The sequence below is a fragment of the Gopherus evgoodei genome, chromosome 13 (assembly GCF_007399415.2).
Source record: "Gopherus evgoodei ecotype Sinaloan lineage chromosome 13, rGopEvg1_v1.p, whole genome shotgun sequence".
Lineage (NCBI taxonomy): Eukaryota > Metazoa > Chordata > Testudines > Testudinidae > Gopherus > Gopherus evgoodei.
Window position 1 is genome coordinate 27,653,770 of NC_044334.1, and position 19,790 is coordinate 27,673,559.

Sequence of the window (19,790 nt, forward strand, 5' to 3'; positions counted from 1 at the left end):
CTGCTGCCTCTCCATTTCACAGTAGCCCAGAGCCAGGGACCTTGGCCAGAACTGAGGCTGATCCTACAGCAAGGTTTAGGAACTTGATTAAATTTTGCTAGTTACTAAGGGCTGAAACTTCTGGTGGTCTCTCAATTTCATGCCAGTTCTCCCCCTACCTCCCCGTGTATCTCTCCCCCAGACCAATTAAGGCTTTTCCAGGGAAAGCTTGAACCTTGATCATTGCAATTAGTGGCTATAAATGCAGCATCAGCCTGTGTGACTGCCCCCTGGGATTTTATGGAGCAGGTTCTTTGGTTTGAATTATGTGCACAGAGCCTCTCCTCATGCTTCACTCTGCCATTCCCAGTAGAGTGCTTCTGCCTACATGAATCAAATTGCATTAAACTCCTGTCACTCACTCTACTCCCTACTTTAATGCTGAAGTTTAATCATGCCAGATAACATTTCTATTCCTCGCAGCCTGGCCTTACTTCACTGACACTCCTAGGCAGAACAATTATTCTCCTCTCTATGCCTCTTCTTCTGCAGATAAGGGGAGGATTTGGTGTTACAGCTGCTAAGAATTATACAGCCTCACTTCTGATCTACCTTTTTAGATCCCAGATCCAGACAAAGGGCCCAATGACAATGTAAGACATTGTGAATGCTTTTGTTTATCGTGTGCCTAACACGTTTCTGTCATTGGTTTTCCATGGGGTTAGATTGTATTTGACATTTAAAACTCCCAATTCTCCACCCCAGATATAGCTGTAGTCCCGGCTGTGTCTTTCTAGATTTAGAATTCATACAGAAAACCGCATGCCATTCCATGCAACGAGCATCTCACAGTTGCAAAGTCATGCACTCAGAAATTAGTAAATGACAAATGTAAGTTTGTCCAGGTCATCTCTGCTCTGGCCCCATGGCGTGTGTTACCATGTACTGTGTAATCTACATAACAGGATTCCAGGAATTTCATTCTGTGTGTCACTCTGAAATGCAGAACATCTGCTGAGTCAGCGTGAAGCAACGAAAGCAGCTACTGGCAAGGTTGAGTGCGTTCTTTGTTCAGAATACCACCAGGCTCAGTCTTCACTGGGATTCGTGCTCTGTTACTGTCCAATCTGTAAGTTTTCAGTCATTTTTGGCTCCTTTACACACATGGCTTTATGAATTACATGCATGCAACAGCGTGGGCTTTCAGGTAGTGACGCTATAATTGATGTGGTAGCTGTCAGCAGGAGGCGCTGTTACACGAGTTCCTAGAGTGGGACAAATGTTCATTCTAGGGAGACGTGTTGTTGTTGGTTTTGGGTCTGTACAGAGGCAACTTCTGGAGAAGGTGCTGTGCTGTGAGCAGGAGAGTTTGCTCTCTGCCTTGGCCTCTGACAGGAGTCATTTCTGGAGGCAGAGTTACTCCCTTAGGAGCTGAGCGTCTGGGCTGAGTTCCCGGGCAGAAGGGATTGCCTTGTATGCTTCTTGAGCACCGTTGTTCCAGTACTATAGATAAAACCAGTTATTCTAAGACTATACCTGGACTCTGGTTTCTCATGCAAGGTCCCAGAAATCTGCTACTGCTCAGCAGGGGGCAGCATTCTTCTTTATTTGTACTAGGGCAGTGTCTTGGCCCTAGTCCCATTGTGCTAGGCACTGCACAAACGTAACAGAGACAGTCTTGCTCTGCTGAGCTTACAACCTAAAGGACATAACTGCATGGTCGTTTCCTGCATGACCCCTGCCTCATTCAGTGCCCAGCTTGGACAATGAATGAGGCATGGCTGTGCTGTGAATTGGTCTGAGGTATGGAGCACATCTGCCTCATTCACAGTAGAAGCTGGATGGTGGTGAATGAGGCAGGGATCTGCTGATGAAAAATGAACAGTCAAGGAGGTAGGGCTGGGACAGAGGAGATCAGAGTTCCCATATCTGCTTCGTATGTCTAGTGTGGCAAGTCACTTAGTGTTGGATCCACAGAGGGACTCAAGTTTGGCAACGCTGAGCAACACCACATCCAACTACTAGATTCCCTGCTACCTGGTGAAATTATATCATCTGTTTCTTCCCCAGATACAGAACAAAAATATTTATTGAACACTTCTGTCTTTTCTGCATTATTATTCATAATTCTATCATTTTAATCTAGTAATGGACCAGTACCATTGTCAGGATTCTTTTTGTTCCTAATATATTTTAAAAACTGCTTCTTTTTATCATTAAGTCTGCAGGCCGTAGATGTCCCCTTGTCTCCCTTGGCTTCCCTTATCATTTTTCTACAATTCCTAACTTCTGATTTATATTCATTACTGTCAACTTTCCCTTTCCCTTTCTTCCATTTGTTGTCTTTTTCTTTTTTACAGAGGTCTTCACCTCTCCTCTAAACCAGATTGTTTTTTAACCAGTATGGATTCTTCCTCAATTGTAGGATTGTGGCTTTTGGGGCATTTAGCAAGGTGCTCTGTGATCATTTCCTCTTTATCAGTAAGGACAAAGTCTATTACAGAATTCCCCTGTGTAGGTTGCCACACTTTTGGAGTTAGGAGATTGTCATCTTAATGTTTAGAAAAGCCAGTGATGTTTTAGTACTTCCAGCATGTGACTTCCAGCATATGTTGCTCAAACTGAAATCCCCCATGGGCACACATTCCTCCCCTGTACCTTACAGCTAGGTGCATAAAGAGGTGGACATCCTGTTCCCTAATGTGATTTGGTGGCCTGCAGCAGCCATCAAATAATACCCCACCTTGTGCTTTATCTGTTAGGACATTGATCCATGAGTATTCAAGATCATTTTCTTCTGATTTATCAGAATGTTTTGTAGCGTACGTTAGCTGCTCATTCAGTGAGCCTCATCCATCCTGTGCAATGAATGAGGCAGGGGTCCTGTAATAAAAATAGCACATGATCATGCAACTGAAGACAGTATCATAATGCATACACCCAAGAAGGCCGAATTAAGGTTGCACAGGCAACCTTAATACAATATTCATTGATTCCAATGCCAGAAGGGATCACTGTGATCACCCAGTCTGACCTCTGTATAGCACAGGCCACAGAACAACCCTGAAATTTCTTTTTGAACTATAGCATGTCTTTTTTTAAAAAAAAAAAATCCAGCATTTCCAAAGGAGGCAGAGGATTATTCCTTTTACTAGGCTACAGCATTCCCTGACCAGTTTGGATATGTCCCTGTAGATTACTCAGGCCCTGGTTACTTCTTGAGCTCTGTGTGACTGGAGCTCTGCACCCATGTGGAGCCATGGAGTTAGTTTTGCAGACCGGTGCACCACTGCTGTCCCTACATGCACACAGTATGAGCTCTGCAAACATCAACGACTGCACATGTTCCAGGTGTGAGTCTCAAACATGGACAAATTGCAAAGGATAAATACAAAACCACAAGCCTGTAGGGACAGAATCAGAAAGGCTAAAGCACAAAATTAGTTACACCTAGAAAGGGATATGAAAGGCAATACGAAGAGTTTCTATAAAAAACAGTAGGAACAGGAGAAGATGAAGGAAAGTGTTGGTCTTCCACTAAGCGGAAAAAACATCACATAGACATAACAGATGGCATCAAGCTTTTTTGCTTCAGTCTTCACTAAAAAATCTTTGCTAATTTTGACCTGATACATAACCCAATTAATATTGACAATAAGGGGGAAGGAAGCCAAACAAAAATAGGGAAAGAACAAGTTAATGAACATTTAGAGAAGTTGGATGTCTTCAAGTCATCAGGGCCTGATGAAATTCATCTTCAGAAACTAGCTGAAGTAATCACAGAACCATTAGTGATTATTTCTGAGAATTCATGAAGGAGGGGTGAGATCCCAGAGGACTAGAGAAGGACATGATCATTCCCCTCTAGTCAACATCAGTGAGGCCTCATCTGGAGTACTGTGTCCAGTTTTGGGCCCCACACTACAAGAAGGATGTGGAAAAATTGGAAAAAGTCCAGCAGAGGGCAACAAAAATGATTAGGGGTCTGGAGTACATTACGAGGAGAGGCTGAGGAAACTGGGATTATTTAGTCTGCAGAAGGGAAGAATGAGGGGGGATTTGATAGCTGCTTTCAACTACATGAAAGGGGGGTTCAAAAGAGGATGAATCTAGACAGTTCTCATTGGTACCAGATGACAGAACGAGGAGTAATGGTCTCAAGTTACAGTGGGGGAGGTTTAGGATGGATATTAGGAAAAACTTTTTCACTGGGAGGATGGTGAAGCACTGGAATGCATTACCTAGGAACGTGTTGGAATCTCCTTCCTTTTTTAAAGAGGTTTTTAAGGTCAGGCTTGACAAAGCCCTATCTGGGATGATTTAGTTGGGAATTGGTCCTGCTTTGAGCAGGGGGTTGGATTAGATGACCTCCTGAGATCCCTTCCAACCCTGAGATTCTATGAAAAGGAGAACAAAGAGGACCCAGGGAATTATAGACCAATCTGTGGAAAGATACTGGAACAATCAGTTATTTAGCCCTTAGAGGATAGGTAATGAGGAATAGCAATATGGATTTATCTGGAACAAATTATGCCAAACCAACCTAATTTCCATCCGTGACTGGGTTACTGACCTAGTCTATTGGGAGGAAGATATAAATGTGATTTATCTTGGATTTAGTAAGGCTTTTGACACAGTCCCAAGTGACATTCTCATAAGCATACTAAAGAACTGTTGTCTAGATGAAATTACTATAAGATGGGTGCAAACCGGTAGAAAGACCATACTCAAAGTGTATAAATGGTTCATGTCAAACTGATATGGGGGATCTATTGGCATGCCACAGAGGTCAGTCCTGAGTTTGGTACTATTCAATATTTTTATTGGTGGCTTGGACAATGGAGTGGAGAATATGCTTATAAAATTTGCAAATGACTCTAAGCTGGATGGGGTTGAAAGCACTTTGGAGGACAGGTTTAGAATTTTAAATGACCTTGATAAATTGGAGAATTGTTCTGAAATCAGCTAGGTGAAAATCAATAAAGACGAGTGCAAAGTACTTAGGATGGAAAAATCGAATGCACAACCACAAAATGGGGAACAACTGGCTAGGTGGCTGTACTGCTCAAAAGGATCTGGGGGTTATAGTGAATCACAAATTGAATGAGTAAGTGATGTGATGTGGTTGTGAAAAAGGCTAATATCACTGCTGGATGTAGTAACAGGAGTGTCTTATGTAAGACATGGGAGATAATCATCCTGCTCGGTTTGGCACTTATGAGGCCTCAGCTGGAGTATTGTGTCCAATTCTGTGTGCCAGACTTAATGGAAGATGTGGAGAAACTGGAGAGAGCCTGGAAGAGAGCAACAAAAATTATCAGCGTTTAGAAAACTTGTCCTTTGTGGTTAACTGGCTAAGCGGCAGTTCTGCAGAAAAGGACCTGGGGATTACAGTGGATGAGAAGCTGGATATGAGTCAGCAGTGTGCCCTTGTTGCCAAGAAGGCTAACGGCATTTCGGGCTGTATAAGTAGGAGCATTGCCAGCAGATCAAGGGAAGTGATTATTCCCCTCTATTCAACACTGGGAGTACTGTGTCCAGTTTTGGGCCCCCCACTACAGAAAGGGTGTGGGTAAATTGGAAAGAGTCCAGCAGAGGGCAACGGAAATGATCAGGGGGCTGGAGCACATGATTTACAAGGAGAGGCTGAGGGAACTGGGATTTTTTAGTCTGCAGAAGAGAAGAATGAGGGAGGATTTGATAGCTGCTTTCAACTACCTGTAGGGGGGTTCCAAAGAGGATGGAGCTCAGCTGTTCTCCTTGGTGACAGATGACAGAACAAGGAGCAATGGTCTGAAGTTGCAATGGGGGAGGTCTAGATTAGATATTAGGAAACACTGTCGTTAGAGAATTTATTCCTTCACCCTCTCACTTCCCTGGTCCTTCTCACATGAACAGAGAGCAACAATACCCGAAGTCCGAAGGTGCAAACAATTGGATGTTTATGGGGTGGACTTCCAGCAAGCTTAAATCCAAGTTCCTTTTTCCTTATTTTCAAATCCCAATTTACTTACTGTTTGCCCCTAATTTATATCGTAATAATCTTAGCTATACCTTAACCAATCATTCTCCTGATTAGCTAACCAATTATATCCCACCACCTTAATTAGTTTACACTCAGCAAAATTAATTATACAGCAGACAGAAACAATCAGAGAACCAGACAGACTGTGCTAATAAACAATATCAAAGTGGGAACTATACAGTAATGACAAAACAATACAGAAGTGAGGATTTCACAACAACATCTATAAAGATATAAGGGTTTCCCAGCTATGTCTATTGCTAAGTGAGTTCTTACCTAACAGAAAACTATCAAACTAAATTTCCTTTTGCAACTTCTAGGCTCTCCCTTTTATCTGAAGATGATAGATCAGATCCCCTTTCTAATGGCCCCAGATTGCCTTACTCAATGTGACTAGTTTGAAATGTAAGGATGTGACCATACACTTCCCAGCTTATGGCTGCCTCTGCGGCTTAGCCAAAGGCCTTATCTTAAGAAAAGGGCCTCAGACTGTCACAGTAAAAAAAGGCCCTTACACAGACAGAGTGATTTTGATTCTTTCTTTTATACCTCTATAACTGGCTCAATAATAAACATATGCCTACATTCTTAAAGTATAAGCCTTTATAGACAGGCCTGAATATCTATATCCTAACATCTGTTTCACTAGGAGAGTGGTGAAGCATTGGAATGGGTTACCCAGGGAGGTGGTGGAATTTCTATCCTTAGAGGTTTCTAAGGCCTGGCTTGACAAAGCCCTGGCTCGGATGATGTAGTTGGGGATTGGTCCTACTTTGAGCAGGGGTTGGACTAGATACCTCCTGAGATCCCTTCCAACCCTGATATTCTATGAAAAACTGGACATGTTTAGTTTTGAGAAAAGAACACTTAGGGGGATAGGACCTGATAATAGTCTTTAAATATATTAAGGGCTGCTCAAAAAAGAGTACTGTGATCAATTGTTCTCCACATCCTCTGAAGTAAGGACAAGAAGTAATTGGCTTAATCTGCAGCAAATAAAATGTTTGGAAAAATTTCGTAACTATAAAGATAGTTAAGCTCTGGAATAGGCTTCCAAGGGAGGTTGTGGAATCCCTGTCACTGGCGGCTTTTAAGAACAGGTTAGACAAACACCTGTCAGGGATGGTCTAGGTTTACGTGGTCCTGTCTCAGTGCAGGAAGCTGGGTTAGATGACCTCTCGAGGTACCTTCCAACCTTAACTTTCTATGATTCTGTGAAGAATGCCATGAGATTGGAGCGAACTTCACCATGACACTTCAGCAAACTAACTCCAAGAACACATCGGCCTTCCTCACCAGACATTTTTGGCTGCAAAGCGGCCCAAAAAGATCACAAACAATTTTTTTTACTAGAGAAGTTGTCCTTTTTCACTCCCTCACAACCAGCTAAACCATTTTTGCTAACCCACCTTCAAGCTGAGATCAAGAGTCAGATGTTTCGTCCCCAAACAGGAACATTTCAGAAAGGCTTAAGTGGCTGAGACCAGGGGATTGGGATGAACTCTGCAGTGCAGTCGTAACTGTGAAGCGTGCTGTGCTGGGAACACATGGTACAAAGCAGCAGAATCATCCGGTTATATGAAGCAGCAACAAATCAACAAGATTCAATTAAAAAAAACAAAAACATTTGACACCGGAGACCCCTTGTGGGGGAAGGAGGCATCATCGCAGAGAGAGTGCAAGACCTGGATATATTGCTCCGTGGGATAAGGTTGTTGCCCCTGCTAAAGAAACACATTTTCTTATATAGTTGAATTAGGGTTTATTTTGTGGCTGTTTTTACACAAGAATTGCAGAATGGACATTTGGATGGTTTCTGAGCTATGGAAATCCACACTAGCTAATGGGGCAGGCGGTAACCTTCCCTCCCGAAGTCTCCATGAAGTGCTGTCATTCAATATAAAAGACAATGTGACATAAAATCAATAAGAAGTTCTATAACTGCATTAAATGTAAGAGAAAGATGAAGAAAAGTGCAGGTCTCTTACTAGTTGGGGAAGGAGAGCAAATAGCGGATGACTGGAAGACTGAAGTGTTTAATTCCTTTTTTGCTTCAGTATTCATTATGCTTAATACAATTATATTAACACCCAGGGGGAAGGATCTTGGACTAGAATAGGGAAAGAACAGATTACTTAGATAAGTTAGATGTACTTAAGTCGGTAAGGCCTGATGGATTCACCCTAGAGTATTAGAGGAACTAGCCAACGTAATCTCTGAAGCATTCATAGAATCATAGAATATCAGGGTTGGCAGGGACCTCAGGAGGTATCTAGTTCAACCCCCTGCTCAAAGCAGGACCAATCCCCAACTAAATCATCCCAGCCAGAGCTTTGTCAAGCCAGGCCTTAAAAACCTCTAATGATGGAGATTCCACCACCTCCCTAGGTAACCCATTCCAGTGCTTCACCACCCTCCTAGTGAAAAAGTTTGTCCTAATATCCAACCTAAACCTCCCCCACTGCAACTTGATTATCTCAGAGAAGTCATGTGTGACAGATTGACAATATCCTGTAATATTCTGGACAAACCTTAGGTAAACTTTACCCAATTAAGTGAAACCTTACAGAATTAGGGTTAACACCTTTGGGTTCCGCTGTATTAAAATGCAATTGTGTAGGCGTTGTGGTGGCATTTCTTTGGTATCTGCTTTAGAAGTCCCCCTCAACCCCCAGATGTGCCCATATACCAGGTCAAACTGGATTCTGTGGGGACCAACAGGCATAGGCAGGGTTTTTGCAAAAAAAAAAAAAATAAAATAAAAAGACAAATATTATTCTCAGGTGTGTTAACAGTACTGTCAGTATAAGACATGGGAGGTAATTCTTCTGCTCTGCTCAGCATTGGTGTGGCCTCAGCTGGAGTATGGTGTGCAGTTTTGAGCAGCACATTTTAAGAATGATGTGGACAAATTAGCGAGAGTCTAGAGGAGAGCAACAAAAATAAGAGGATTAGAAAACATGACCTATGAGGAAGAGTTGAATGAATGAGGCATGTTTTGTCTTGAGAAGAGAAGGATGAGGAGGACCTGAAAGCTGTCTTCAAATACATAAAAGATTGTTACAAGAAGGCCGATGATCAGTTGTTCTCTGTGTCCACCATGGGCAGGAAAAGAAGGACTCTGCTTAGTTTGAAGCGTGGGAGATTTAGGTTAGATGTTAGGAAGCAGGTAACCTACGGAGGCTGTGGAACCCCCGTCACTGGAGGTGTTTAAGAACAGGTTGGACAAACATCTCTTAGGGGTGGTGCTGGTTTATTGGGTCCTGCCGCTGCACAGGGCAGATGGACCAGATGAGACCCCTTCCACCCCACGTGACTATGATTGTGTGTTTGCATATTCCTGTCATTCTGTACTTCTGCTTTCTTGTACACACTAACTTTACCAAAGAAGCGTACAAGAAATCAAGTGCACAGTGATTGTGATGCCGTTGTAGCTGGCTTGAGATGGCTCCTTTGCTGTTCAGCAAGATGGCAGCTCTCACTGCTCTGTGGATGCTGAGTATGACTGGTGAATCACACGGTCTGGATGGCACGCAATCGTGCCTTGGCACCGAGGTTTGATTTTAGATGCATCCACCAATAGGCAGGGTTATAGGAGCACATTAATCTGCCATTGTTCCCCTGATGCATCTGCACCATGGGAGGGAGCCAGTGCTGGAGGAAATAGGGACCGACGTCCAGATTTATTAGTGCTGGCAGTTTATTACTATTGCCACTATTTGGAATTATAGACTGTGACTCACCTATGCATATATTTTACCTGCTTTAACCTCTCAATAGCTCTTTTCCCTTTCTTAGCTAATAAACCTTTAGTTTCAAGTATCAGAGGGGTAGCCGTGTTAGTCTGGATCTGTAAAAGCAGCAAAGCCTCAACTGCTAGAACAGGGCCTCATCCTCCCTGATTGAACTGACCTCGTTATCTCTAGCTTGCTTGCTAGCATATATATACCTGCCCCTGGAAATTTCCATTACATGCATCTGAGGAAGTGGGTATTCACCCACGAAAGCTCATGCTCCAAAACGTCTGTTAGTCTATAAGGTGCCACAGGATTCTTTGCTGCTTTTACAAACCTTTAGTTTGTTTACTATAGAATTGGCTACCAGTGTTGTCTTTGGTAGGAGATCTAGAATGCAACTTGACTTGGGTGAGTGACTCATCTCTTGGGACTGGGAATATCCTGGAATATTTGTGATTTTTGGTCCAGTTTTGTCTGGATGGCAAGATAAATTGAAGAGTGGAAGGGGACTGTGTGTGAGGCTACATGATGAGACTGTTATAGTGATCCAGGGATTCACATGTGTTACTGACTTGGTGAAATCTAATTATTGAACATACCACCAGCTTGGGGTGTCTCCATGGTTATGAGCTACCCCAAACTGCGTGACAGTAGCATTCTCACATTGGCCTCAACTGGAGTCTTATTTCGAACCTAAGAATTATTTTGTCTGTCCTTTTTGTTTTTATAACACAAGGGGGGTGAGGTAATATCTTTTATTGGACCAACTTTTGTTGGTGAGAGAGACAAGCTTTTGAGCCACACAGAGGTAGAGGTAGGTGTGTGTGTGTGTGTGTGTGTGTGTGTGTGTGTGTGTGTGTGTGTGTGTGTGTGTGTGAAAAATATAATTTATTGTTCTGTCCTTTCATCTTGAGGGGGCTTTATCTGGATGAAGATTCATAATTTTAGGACCAGAAGGGACCATTATTATCTGGCCTCCTGTATAACCCGGGCCAGAGAACCTCCCCAGAATAATTCCTAGAGCAAATCTTTCAGAAAAAGGAGTTTGATTTAAAAATTGTCAGTGATGGAAAATCCACCACGACCCTTGCAACATTGTTCCACTAGTTAATTACTCTCATTATTCAAAAATGTATACCTTATTTCCAGTCCAAATTTGTCTAGCTTCATCTTCCAGCCATTGGATCATGTTCAATCTTTCTCTGCTAGACTGAAGATCCCATTATTAAATATTTGTTCACCATGTAGGTACTCATAGATAGTCATCAAGTCACCCATTAACCTTCTCTTTGTTAAGTTAACAGATTGAGCTCCTTGAGTCTATCACTATAAGGCAGGTTTTATAATCTTTTAATCATTTCCATTGTTCTTCTCTGAACTCTCTCCAATTTATCAAAATCCTTTGGACACCAGAACCAAATACAGAGGTAGAATAACCTCTCTACTCCTACTTAAGATTCCCCTGTTGATGCATGGCAGGACTGCATAAGCCTTTTTGGCCATAGCATCACACTGGGAGCTCATGTTCAACTGATTTTTCATCATGACCCCAATATCTCTTTCAGAATCACTGCTTCCTAGGATAGAGTCCCCCATTCTGTAAATAAGGCCTTCCTTCTTTTTTCCCAGATATATACGTTTACATCTAGCCCTATCAAAATGCCTATTGTTTGCTTGCACGCAGTTTACCAAGTGATCCAGATCGCTCTGAATCAGTGACCTGTGAGAGATGAACATTTAGCAGACAGAGCGTACTGCAAGCAGCCAGCAGGAGTGGGGTTTGCTCCAGAGGCATTCCACAATGTCGGACATGGGAAACAGGAACAGTTATTAGAGCTAATTGGATCCAAACTGCATGTAGCGGAGAGCTAGTATGCCCCTCAGCTCCTGTTCAGGCTCTTTCTCCTGTGTTAATTTGGTCTCCCTGTATTCTTAGTCTCAGCCAATGAAGTTACACTCAGCAAATCCTTGCACATCAATTGCCAAAGCGGTTCTCTCCTAATGTCTGCAGAGCTGCTTCTAATGGCATAGTTCCCTTAATTGGCAGCCAGGGCTTTGCTTTCAGATTGAAAACAAACAGAAAAAGATCCTCAAATACAGTATAAGAGCCTATTGCAGACACATGGCTGCAGCCAAGCCTGCCAAACTGCAGTCTACAGCCCGTCTAATGGCCTCGCAGGGAGTTCAATGAGCAGCTCCAGGGGTCCTGGGCTCGCCATGCAGGGGGCTTTGTATCTATCTCTGGGCTGGCTGGGGTTGAGACCAGTCTCCAGCTGACACTGCCCCCGGTGGCCAAACTTTTCAATACCGCCCCAGAATCCTGGGCTTCAGGCAGCTCTCAAAGGCCACACCAGGCGTGTTTGTCACAGCTGATACAGCAAGCTGGAGAGACAGGCCGAGAAGGGAGGAGAAGTTGCCCTGACTGAACGGGGAGCTGAAAGAAATAGAAATGCCATTTCATCAACTGCCTGCTTGGCTCTGTGTCGCTGCCTGAGGAAGCAAAGACTCCAACTGCTTAGCCAGTAGGGCAGGAGAGGAACCGCACACGATGTCTGGAGCCATCCCTGGTCAGAGCAGAACGGAGGAATATGTGGGGAGTAACAAGTGACCCCATGTGTTCCATCCTTTCCTTGCAGACGGGGCACAGGGCAGCGTTGGCAGCAATGGAGATGCAGCCATGGTACTGGATGCAACGTCTGAACATCTTCCTTGTTGGCTTATCCAGTTTCCGGGCCTGTACCTGAAAATGATTCCTAAACTTCCGTGGACATGGCATGTGGCTGCCTCTTTGTTAGGGACCACTTCTAGCTTCCATCATGCCTCTGATCTGTGACTTGCACTGGCTTCCATTGTGTTTACTGGTGTCATTTGCCGTGAATGCACCAACTTACAAAGCCTTCACTAGGCTGGATCTCAGTTACCCAGAGACCTGTCTTTCCCTCAGTGCATCGGGGGACAAGTGGAGGAACTCCAACTCTGCATTTAAATGGGAAGCGGCTGGAGGCACGAAGCTCTCCAGCAGGGTGGGGAAGGAACTTTTTGGGAATGGGGCCCAAGGTGGGAAGTTCTCCAGGGGACTCTCCACTGTGGAATGCATTTCCCTTGCTGGTTTTCCAAGGGCTGAATGAATGGACCTCTGTGCGAGTCACCTGGCAAGGCCAGTGTGTTCTCCCATGTTTCTCTGGCTAAGCAGGGTAGGAGTGAGGGAGCGTTTGGCCGTTGGCCCTGGCTGCTGTTTGTGAGAAGAGTGGAGGGAGCCCAGCGCTCTGACTGGGCAGGTTTTAAGGACTGGAAATAGTAACAAACACTCCAAGCTGTGGGAGCTGCAGAGCCCTCTCCCCGCTGCAACCAGCCAGGAGAAGGCTTCTCCCGTAGGGTCGCTGTGTGCGAAGCTGCAGGGTGATTTGGGGCATGTTTGTGCTGGAGCTGGCTACAGACCTGCGCTAGCTCTGATTGAGAGCACGCTAAAACTAGAAGCGCTGCCGTGGCGGTGCAAATGGCCCGCGGGGCTGGCTGCCCCAAGGATGTGCCTAAGGTCTCAGATAGGATCACACTTGGGCAGCAAGTTCCTCCTGCTGCTCGCGCCACTGTGGCTACACTTCTATTTCTAGAGCACTCGCTCGATCAGTGAGACCGTAAATATATTTCCTTGAGCTGCAAATTACTCCTCCACCTCCGGTGCAGACTTACCCTCAGTGCGAGCACTGGCACAGATTGGCTTTGGCTTTGGATTCGAGGCTTGGCTGGCTGGTTAATTGGCATATCAGAAAGCAGAAGTTGTGTTCCATTGCTCCTTGTAGTGCAGCTCTCCCTGCCTCTCCTCCATAGATGCTGTTTCTCAGGCTCTCAGATCTCAGCTGTTTCAAGCTTCCATTGGTTTGAAAATTCTCAAGGAGGCTGTGAGCCCAGATCTTGCTCTGCCTCCCCACAATGAGTCACGCTGAGCTAGGCCGCCGTTTGTGTCCCTATTGTTTTCCGTATTACACCCAGAGTGGTGTTTTCACTCCTGACCAATATTGAGTACATCAAGCTCCTCCTTAAATCCACCCGGGAGAACAAAACCGAGACAAACTCCAACAGCCCGCCTTGGCTACAGCATTGCTCTGTTAAACTGGCAGCAGACAGAACTCTGCCTCTTGTGATGTTGCTCAGGCAGGCACATCCCAAGAGCATGCTGATGCTCTCAACGGCTTTGCGGTCATACCTCGCTTCTGCTGGAGGCAGCACTTGGGTCGTCTTCAACGGAGCAGTTTCTCAGCCCATTCCCAAAGGCCCTGTTGCAGAGAGGGTGCCTGGCCATTCATCATCCTGCCTGATAAAGATTGTGGACAGGGGCAAGCCATTAGCCCTTAGATTCCACGCCCTTCAGTGTCAAGAACCCTCCTATTTGCCCAGCTTTATCCCTTCCCTTTGGATTCTGAGGCTCCTGCAGCAATGCAAGGTTTCATACATTTTAAGGCTACAAGGGACAATTATGATCACCTCATCTGACCTCCTGCAGCACCTAGGCCACAGGAATCTCACCCTAGGAATTCCTGCATCAAGCCCATATCCTGTGACTGAGCTAGAGATGCTCTTTTTGAAAGATAGCCAATCTCAATGTAAAGACTGCGAGTGCTGGAGACTCACCAGGTTCCTGGGTAACTTGCTCCAATGGTTAATTACCCTCACTGTGAAAAAGCTGTGACTTAGTTCCAGACTGACTTATACTGACTTCCACCTCCAGCCATTAGATCTTGTTCTGCCTTTGTCTGCTAGATTAAAGCACCCTCGACTATCAGAAACCTTCTCACTGTGTGGGGATTTATCAACCATCACCTCTTAACCTTCTCTTTGTTAAGCTAAATAGATTGAACTCCTTTAGTCTCTGTTTTCTAGACCTCTGAGATCATACTTAGCTCTTTTCTGAACCCTTTTCAATCTTTCGACATCCTTTTGAAAACGTGGACATCGCAACTGGACACAGTATCCAGCAGCACACTAGGTAATCCACTCAGTAAACACCAAACTCTTAGCTACAGGATCACACTGGAAGTTCATGGTGCGTTGGTTATCACTGTCACTACAAAGTGCTTTTCAGAGTCACTAGTTTCCAGGATCTAGTCCCCCATCCTGGACAGGTGACCTCATATTTAGCATCATTCAAATATATTTTGCCTTCGAAGGATTGGATTTTTATCGGTAAATGCTGATAAATTTTGATTTCACCAAACACACAGAAACCAACAAAAATAAAAAAAACTCATCGGTAATAATAGCAATTTATTGATAAGCAGCATTTTTCTTACTTTGCCTAAGAACTTCATAGAGTTTAATTTAAGGCTATTTACTTTGTATATTTTGACATATGATGTTGACAATTTGTGCCTTCACGGTTATAGAGCTTTAACTTTTTCAATCTCAGCGTCTACTGTCATTGTCTACCCCTCCATTTTCTGAACCACCCCATATCATTTCCCACAACTGTGAAAATTTGCATCAATAAAAATAAACGTTAAAACCCATAGTTTTGCGCAACTGTGAAAATTTAAATTCATAAACATAATAAAAAAGCTTTAAAATAAACATCATCTGTCAAGATTATAAAAAAAATCATTCTGCCAAGTCTAAATATTTTGTCTGATTGTGCCATACATACTGTATGATCCAGATCACTGTGCATCAGTGACTATCCTCATTTTATTTACCACTCTGACAATCTTTGTTTTAGATGCAAATTTTTACAAGTAATGATTTTGTATTTATGTCTAGTTCTTTGATAAAGACACCGAATAGCATTGGGCTGAGAACCGATCCCTACAGGACCCCACCAGAAACACCTCCATTGGGTGATGATTTCGCATTAACTATTATATTTTGAGGCTTGTCAACTAGTTTTTAATCCATTTCTCTCCCTTGGGTACTCTCATTAGGATGGTCCAACCAGCTCTGTAGATGAGGCTCCTTCCCCATCTCAGCTAATCTCTGTGATCTTGGTGACCACAGAGCCCGGAGCTGGGAAGGCCCTGTTAGACCATCCAGTCTGTCTCCTGGGGCTGATGGGGGTTCTTTCCTACCACATGTTTCCTAGGGCTCTGACCAGCCTGGTTTCAATGTCTCAGGCAATGTCACTTCCCTCATTTCCCCTTGGGGAGCTGCCCACAATCTGCAAAGGCGGAGGCTTCCTGTTCCCAAGAGGCTGGGGCAAGGAGGCAAGATGGCTGCTGCCTCTGAAGGAGGTGCAGCTGCAGAGGCTGCTGCCTCTGGGGGTCTGGCAGCCCTTCCTCCCACATGGATGCAGGAACTGCCAGACTGGGCTCCATTCCCAGGGCTGGTGTCCTAGCTCAGACCCTGGGCAGGCCCAGCTGTTCCATACGAAGGGGCAGCATTTCCCAAAATGGCCCATTCTGGAATCACCTGCCATAGGGAGATTCTTCCTCTCTCCAACTATTGGGATTTCCCCCAGCAGTAGCGTCCACACCCTCCAAATGGTCTGATCCTGCCTAATTCTGTAACACAAGCTCTGAGACAGACAGGACAGTGACTGACCCTGAGATCACTCGCTGTGCCACAGGACCCCAGCCAAGGTTCATATTCAGTTCTCTAGTCAAACTGAATGACTGGAGAATTGCTAACATAGTTCCTATCTTTAAGAAAGGGAAAAAAAGTGATCTGAGTAACTATAGACCTGTTAGTTTGACATCTGTAGTATGTAAGGTCTTGGAAAATATTTTGAAGGAGAAAGTAGTTAAGGACATTGAGGTCAATGGTAATTGGGACAAGTTACAACATGGTTTTACTAAAGGTAGATCATGCCAAACCAACCTGATCTCCTTCTTTGAGAAGTTGACAGATTATTTAGACAAAGGAAATGCAGTAGATCTAATTTACCTCGATTTCAGTAAGGCATTTGACACGGTTCCACATGGGGAACTATTAGTTAAATTGGAAAAGATGGGGATCAATATGAAAATTGAAAGGTGGATAAGGAACTGGTTAAAGGGGAGACTACAACGGGTCATACTGAAGGGTGAACTGTCAGGCTGGAAGGAGGTTACTAGTGGAGTTCCTCAGGGATCAGTTTTGGGACCAATCTTATTTAACCTTTTTATTACTGACCTTGGCACAAAAAGTGGGAATGTGCTAATAAAGTTTGCAGATGACACAAAGCTGGGGGGTATTGCTAACACAGAGAAGGACCGGGATATCATACAGGAAGATCTGGATGACCTTGTAAACTAGAGTAATAGTAATAGGATGAAATTTAATAGTGAAAAGTGCAAGGTCATGCACTTAGGGATTAATAATAAGAATTTTAGATATACATTGGGGACACACCAGTTGGAAGCAACAGAGGAGGAGAAGGACCTTGGAATATTGGTTGATCACAGGATGACTATGAGCCGCCAATGTGATATGGCCATTAAAAAGCTAATGCGGTTTTAGGATGCATCAGGCAAGGTATTTCCAGCAAAGATAAGGAGGTGTTAGTACCGTTACATAAGGCACTGGTGAGACCTCATCTGGAATACTGTGAGCAGTTCTGGTCTCCCATGTTTAAGAAGGATGAATTCAAACTGGAACAGGTTCAGAGACGGGCTACTAGGATGATCCGAGGAATGGAAAACCTGCCTTATGAAAGGAGACTGAAAGAGCTTGGCTTGTTTAGCCTAGCCAAAAGAAGGCTGAGGGGGGATATGCTTGCTCTTTATAAATATATCAGAGGGATTAATATTAGGGAGGGAGAGGAATTATTTAAGCTTAGTACCAATGTAGACACAAGAACAAATGGGTATAAACTGGACACTAGGAAGTTTAGACTTGAAATTAGACAAAGGTTTCTAACCATTAGAGGAGTGAAGTTCTGGAACAGCCTCCCAAGGGGGTAGTGGGGGCAAAAGACATATCTGGCTTTAAGACTAAGCTTGATAAGTTTATGGAAGGGATGGTATGATGGGATAGCTTAATTTTGGCAATTGATCTTTGATTATCTGTGATGGGATGTTGGATGGGATGGGATCTGAGTTACTGCAGAGAATTTTTTCCTGAGTGCCACCTGGTAAGTCTTGCCCACATACTCAGGGTTTAGCTGATCGCCATATTTGGGGTCGGGAAGGAATTTTCCTCCGGGGTAGATTGGCAGAAGCCCTGGAGGTTTTTCGCCTTCCTCTGCAGCGTGGGGCATGGGTCACTTGCTGGTGGATTCTCTGCAGCTTGAGGTCTTCAAATCACAATTTGAAGACTTCAATAACTCGGACATAGGTTAGGGGTTTGTTATAGAAGTGGATGGGTAGGGTTCTGTGGCCTGTTTTGTGCAGGAGGTCAGACTAGATGATCATATTGGTCCCTTCTGACCCTAAAGTCTATGAGAAAGTACCAGGGAGATGATTAACTGGATCAGTACACAGCTGGTTTCAGTAGCATCCCATTACTCTCCTGAACTCTTCTGGGATAAGAGAGGGTCAGTTATACTAAGTTTTTCCACTTAAGTAGCTTCCCGAGTTTCAAAGGGCCTGGGTTACATAGGTGGGTTTCCAAGAAGGAAGGGAATTTTTCAGTCTCGCTCCCATAATCTGCCATGTATTTCTGACAAGGAACATAGGAGATGTGGTTGTCCATGTTCTGCCACAAAAGATAAACTATAAATATGATGTGCTTATAGACTAATGAGGGCCACGGTCTGAAAGCCCTGAGCTCAAACTGGGGAGATGAGCAAATAATCTAAATTTGAACTAAAGAAATGTCCCTTATCTTTATAATGGGCTGAACCAAAGTCCTGGATCCAAACATCCGCAAACACTGAGCCTTGGGCCCATTTCTGCCATAAACAAATGCAAGGAGTATGGGAAATAAGCCAGAAGGATTGACGATGTTGCTGAAAGATGGAGTGGGCAGAACAGAACTCTGGTGGGATGAGTCTCGTCACCGGGATGTCCACACACTGAAGTTGGTAACAGGCTGTGTAGGAAGAAGAGGCAGAAAGAGAAGGTGAGCTGAGCAGATGCACCATATGGGTGTCAGAATGCTAGTGATGTACATTGAGACAGTGAAGCATGGGGAACATTAACTCTGGATAAATAAAGAATGACAATCATATAGGGAAGAAACCACCTTGGGTTTCTGCTGGATGTCATGCAGACTTGTGGAAAGGGAGAAGTCTCCTATGTTGGGACATTTCCTCTCTCTTGTGCACTCTCTCAAGGCCTCCTTTACTATTGTCATGGCTGATTCCCTACTCTGGCACGTCGAGTGCAGAAGTTGGGGGCCCACAAGGATTCAAAAAATTAATACTGGCCACTCCAGGCTGGTATTAAACTCCTAAGGTTACAGCTTTCTCTGACCTTGGATGGGTAGATGCTGCCACCACCCAAGTGTAAAAACCCCTTTGAGAACCCAGGAAGGTGTACTTGGGAATTCCTCCCTGTGAGTTACCCTCAAGCCCTTTCATGCCCCCTTCGTGGAAGAGCTGAGAAAGAAAACAAAGGAAATCAGCTGTTGCCACCAGCTAATTAAACAACATGTGCATAAACCTCTTAGGACACAAAAAAATCCAATGCTGTCCTTAAAAAAGGTAAATTTTATTAAAAACAAAAAGAGAGAAAATTCATTTGGAATTTCAGGCTACTGCTAGATTTAAAAATATCTACAAGGATTAAATATCAAGAATGACTTTCTGGAGGTCCATCTTAAAGTTTACAAGCAAAACAGAAGCATTTGGGGTTAGCACAGAGGAGTCCACAAGCCATAAGTGGGAATGAGAGTTATTTAGTCTACAGAAGACAAGAGTGAAGGGGGATTTGATAGCAGCCTTCAATTACCTAAAAGGGGGTTCCAAAGAGGATGGATCTTAGCTGTTCTAAGTGTTGGCAGATGACAGAACAAGGAGCAATGGTCTCAAGTTGCAGTGAGGGAGGTCTAGGTTGGATATTAGGAAACACTATTTCACCAGAAGGGTGGTGAAGCATTGGAATGGGTTACCTAGGGAGGTGGTGGAATCTCCATCTGTAGAGGTTTTTAAGGCCTGGCTTGACAAAGTCTTGGCTGGGATGATTTAGTTGGTGTTGGTCCTG

The 19,790-nt window shown here is 44.1% G+C and overlaps 1 long non-coding RNA gene across 15 annotated transcripts in view; it reads left to right on the forward strand.

Moving 5' to 3' along the window:
- The first annotated feature begins 989 nt into the window (after positions 1–989).
- LOC115660763 overlaps positions 990–19,790 on the forward strand; it is a 134,332-nt gene continuing 115,531 nt past the window's right edge. For 10 of the 15 annotated variants that reach the window (XR_004002920.1, XR_004002923.1, XR_004002929.1 and 7 more), the window contains exon 1: positions 990–1,108. This is a non-coding gene — a long non-coding RNA (uncharacterized LOC115660763). The remainder of the gene's footprint in view (positions 1,109–19,790) is intronic. The other 5 variants (XR_004002922.1, XR_004002918.1, XR_004002917.1 and 2 more) reach the window with 2 other exon arrangements.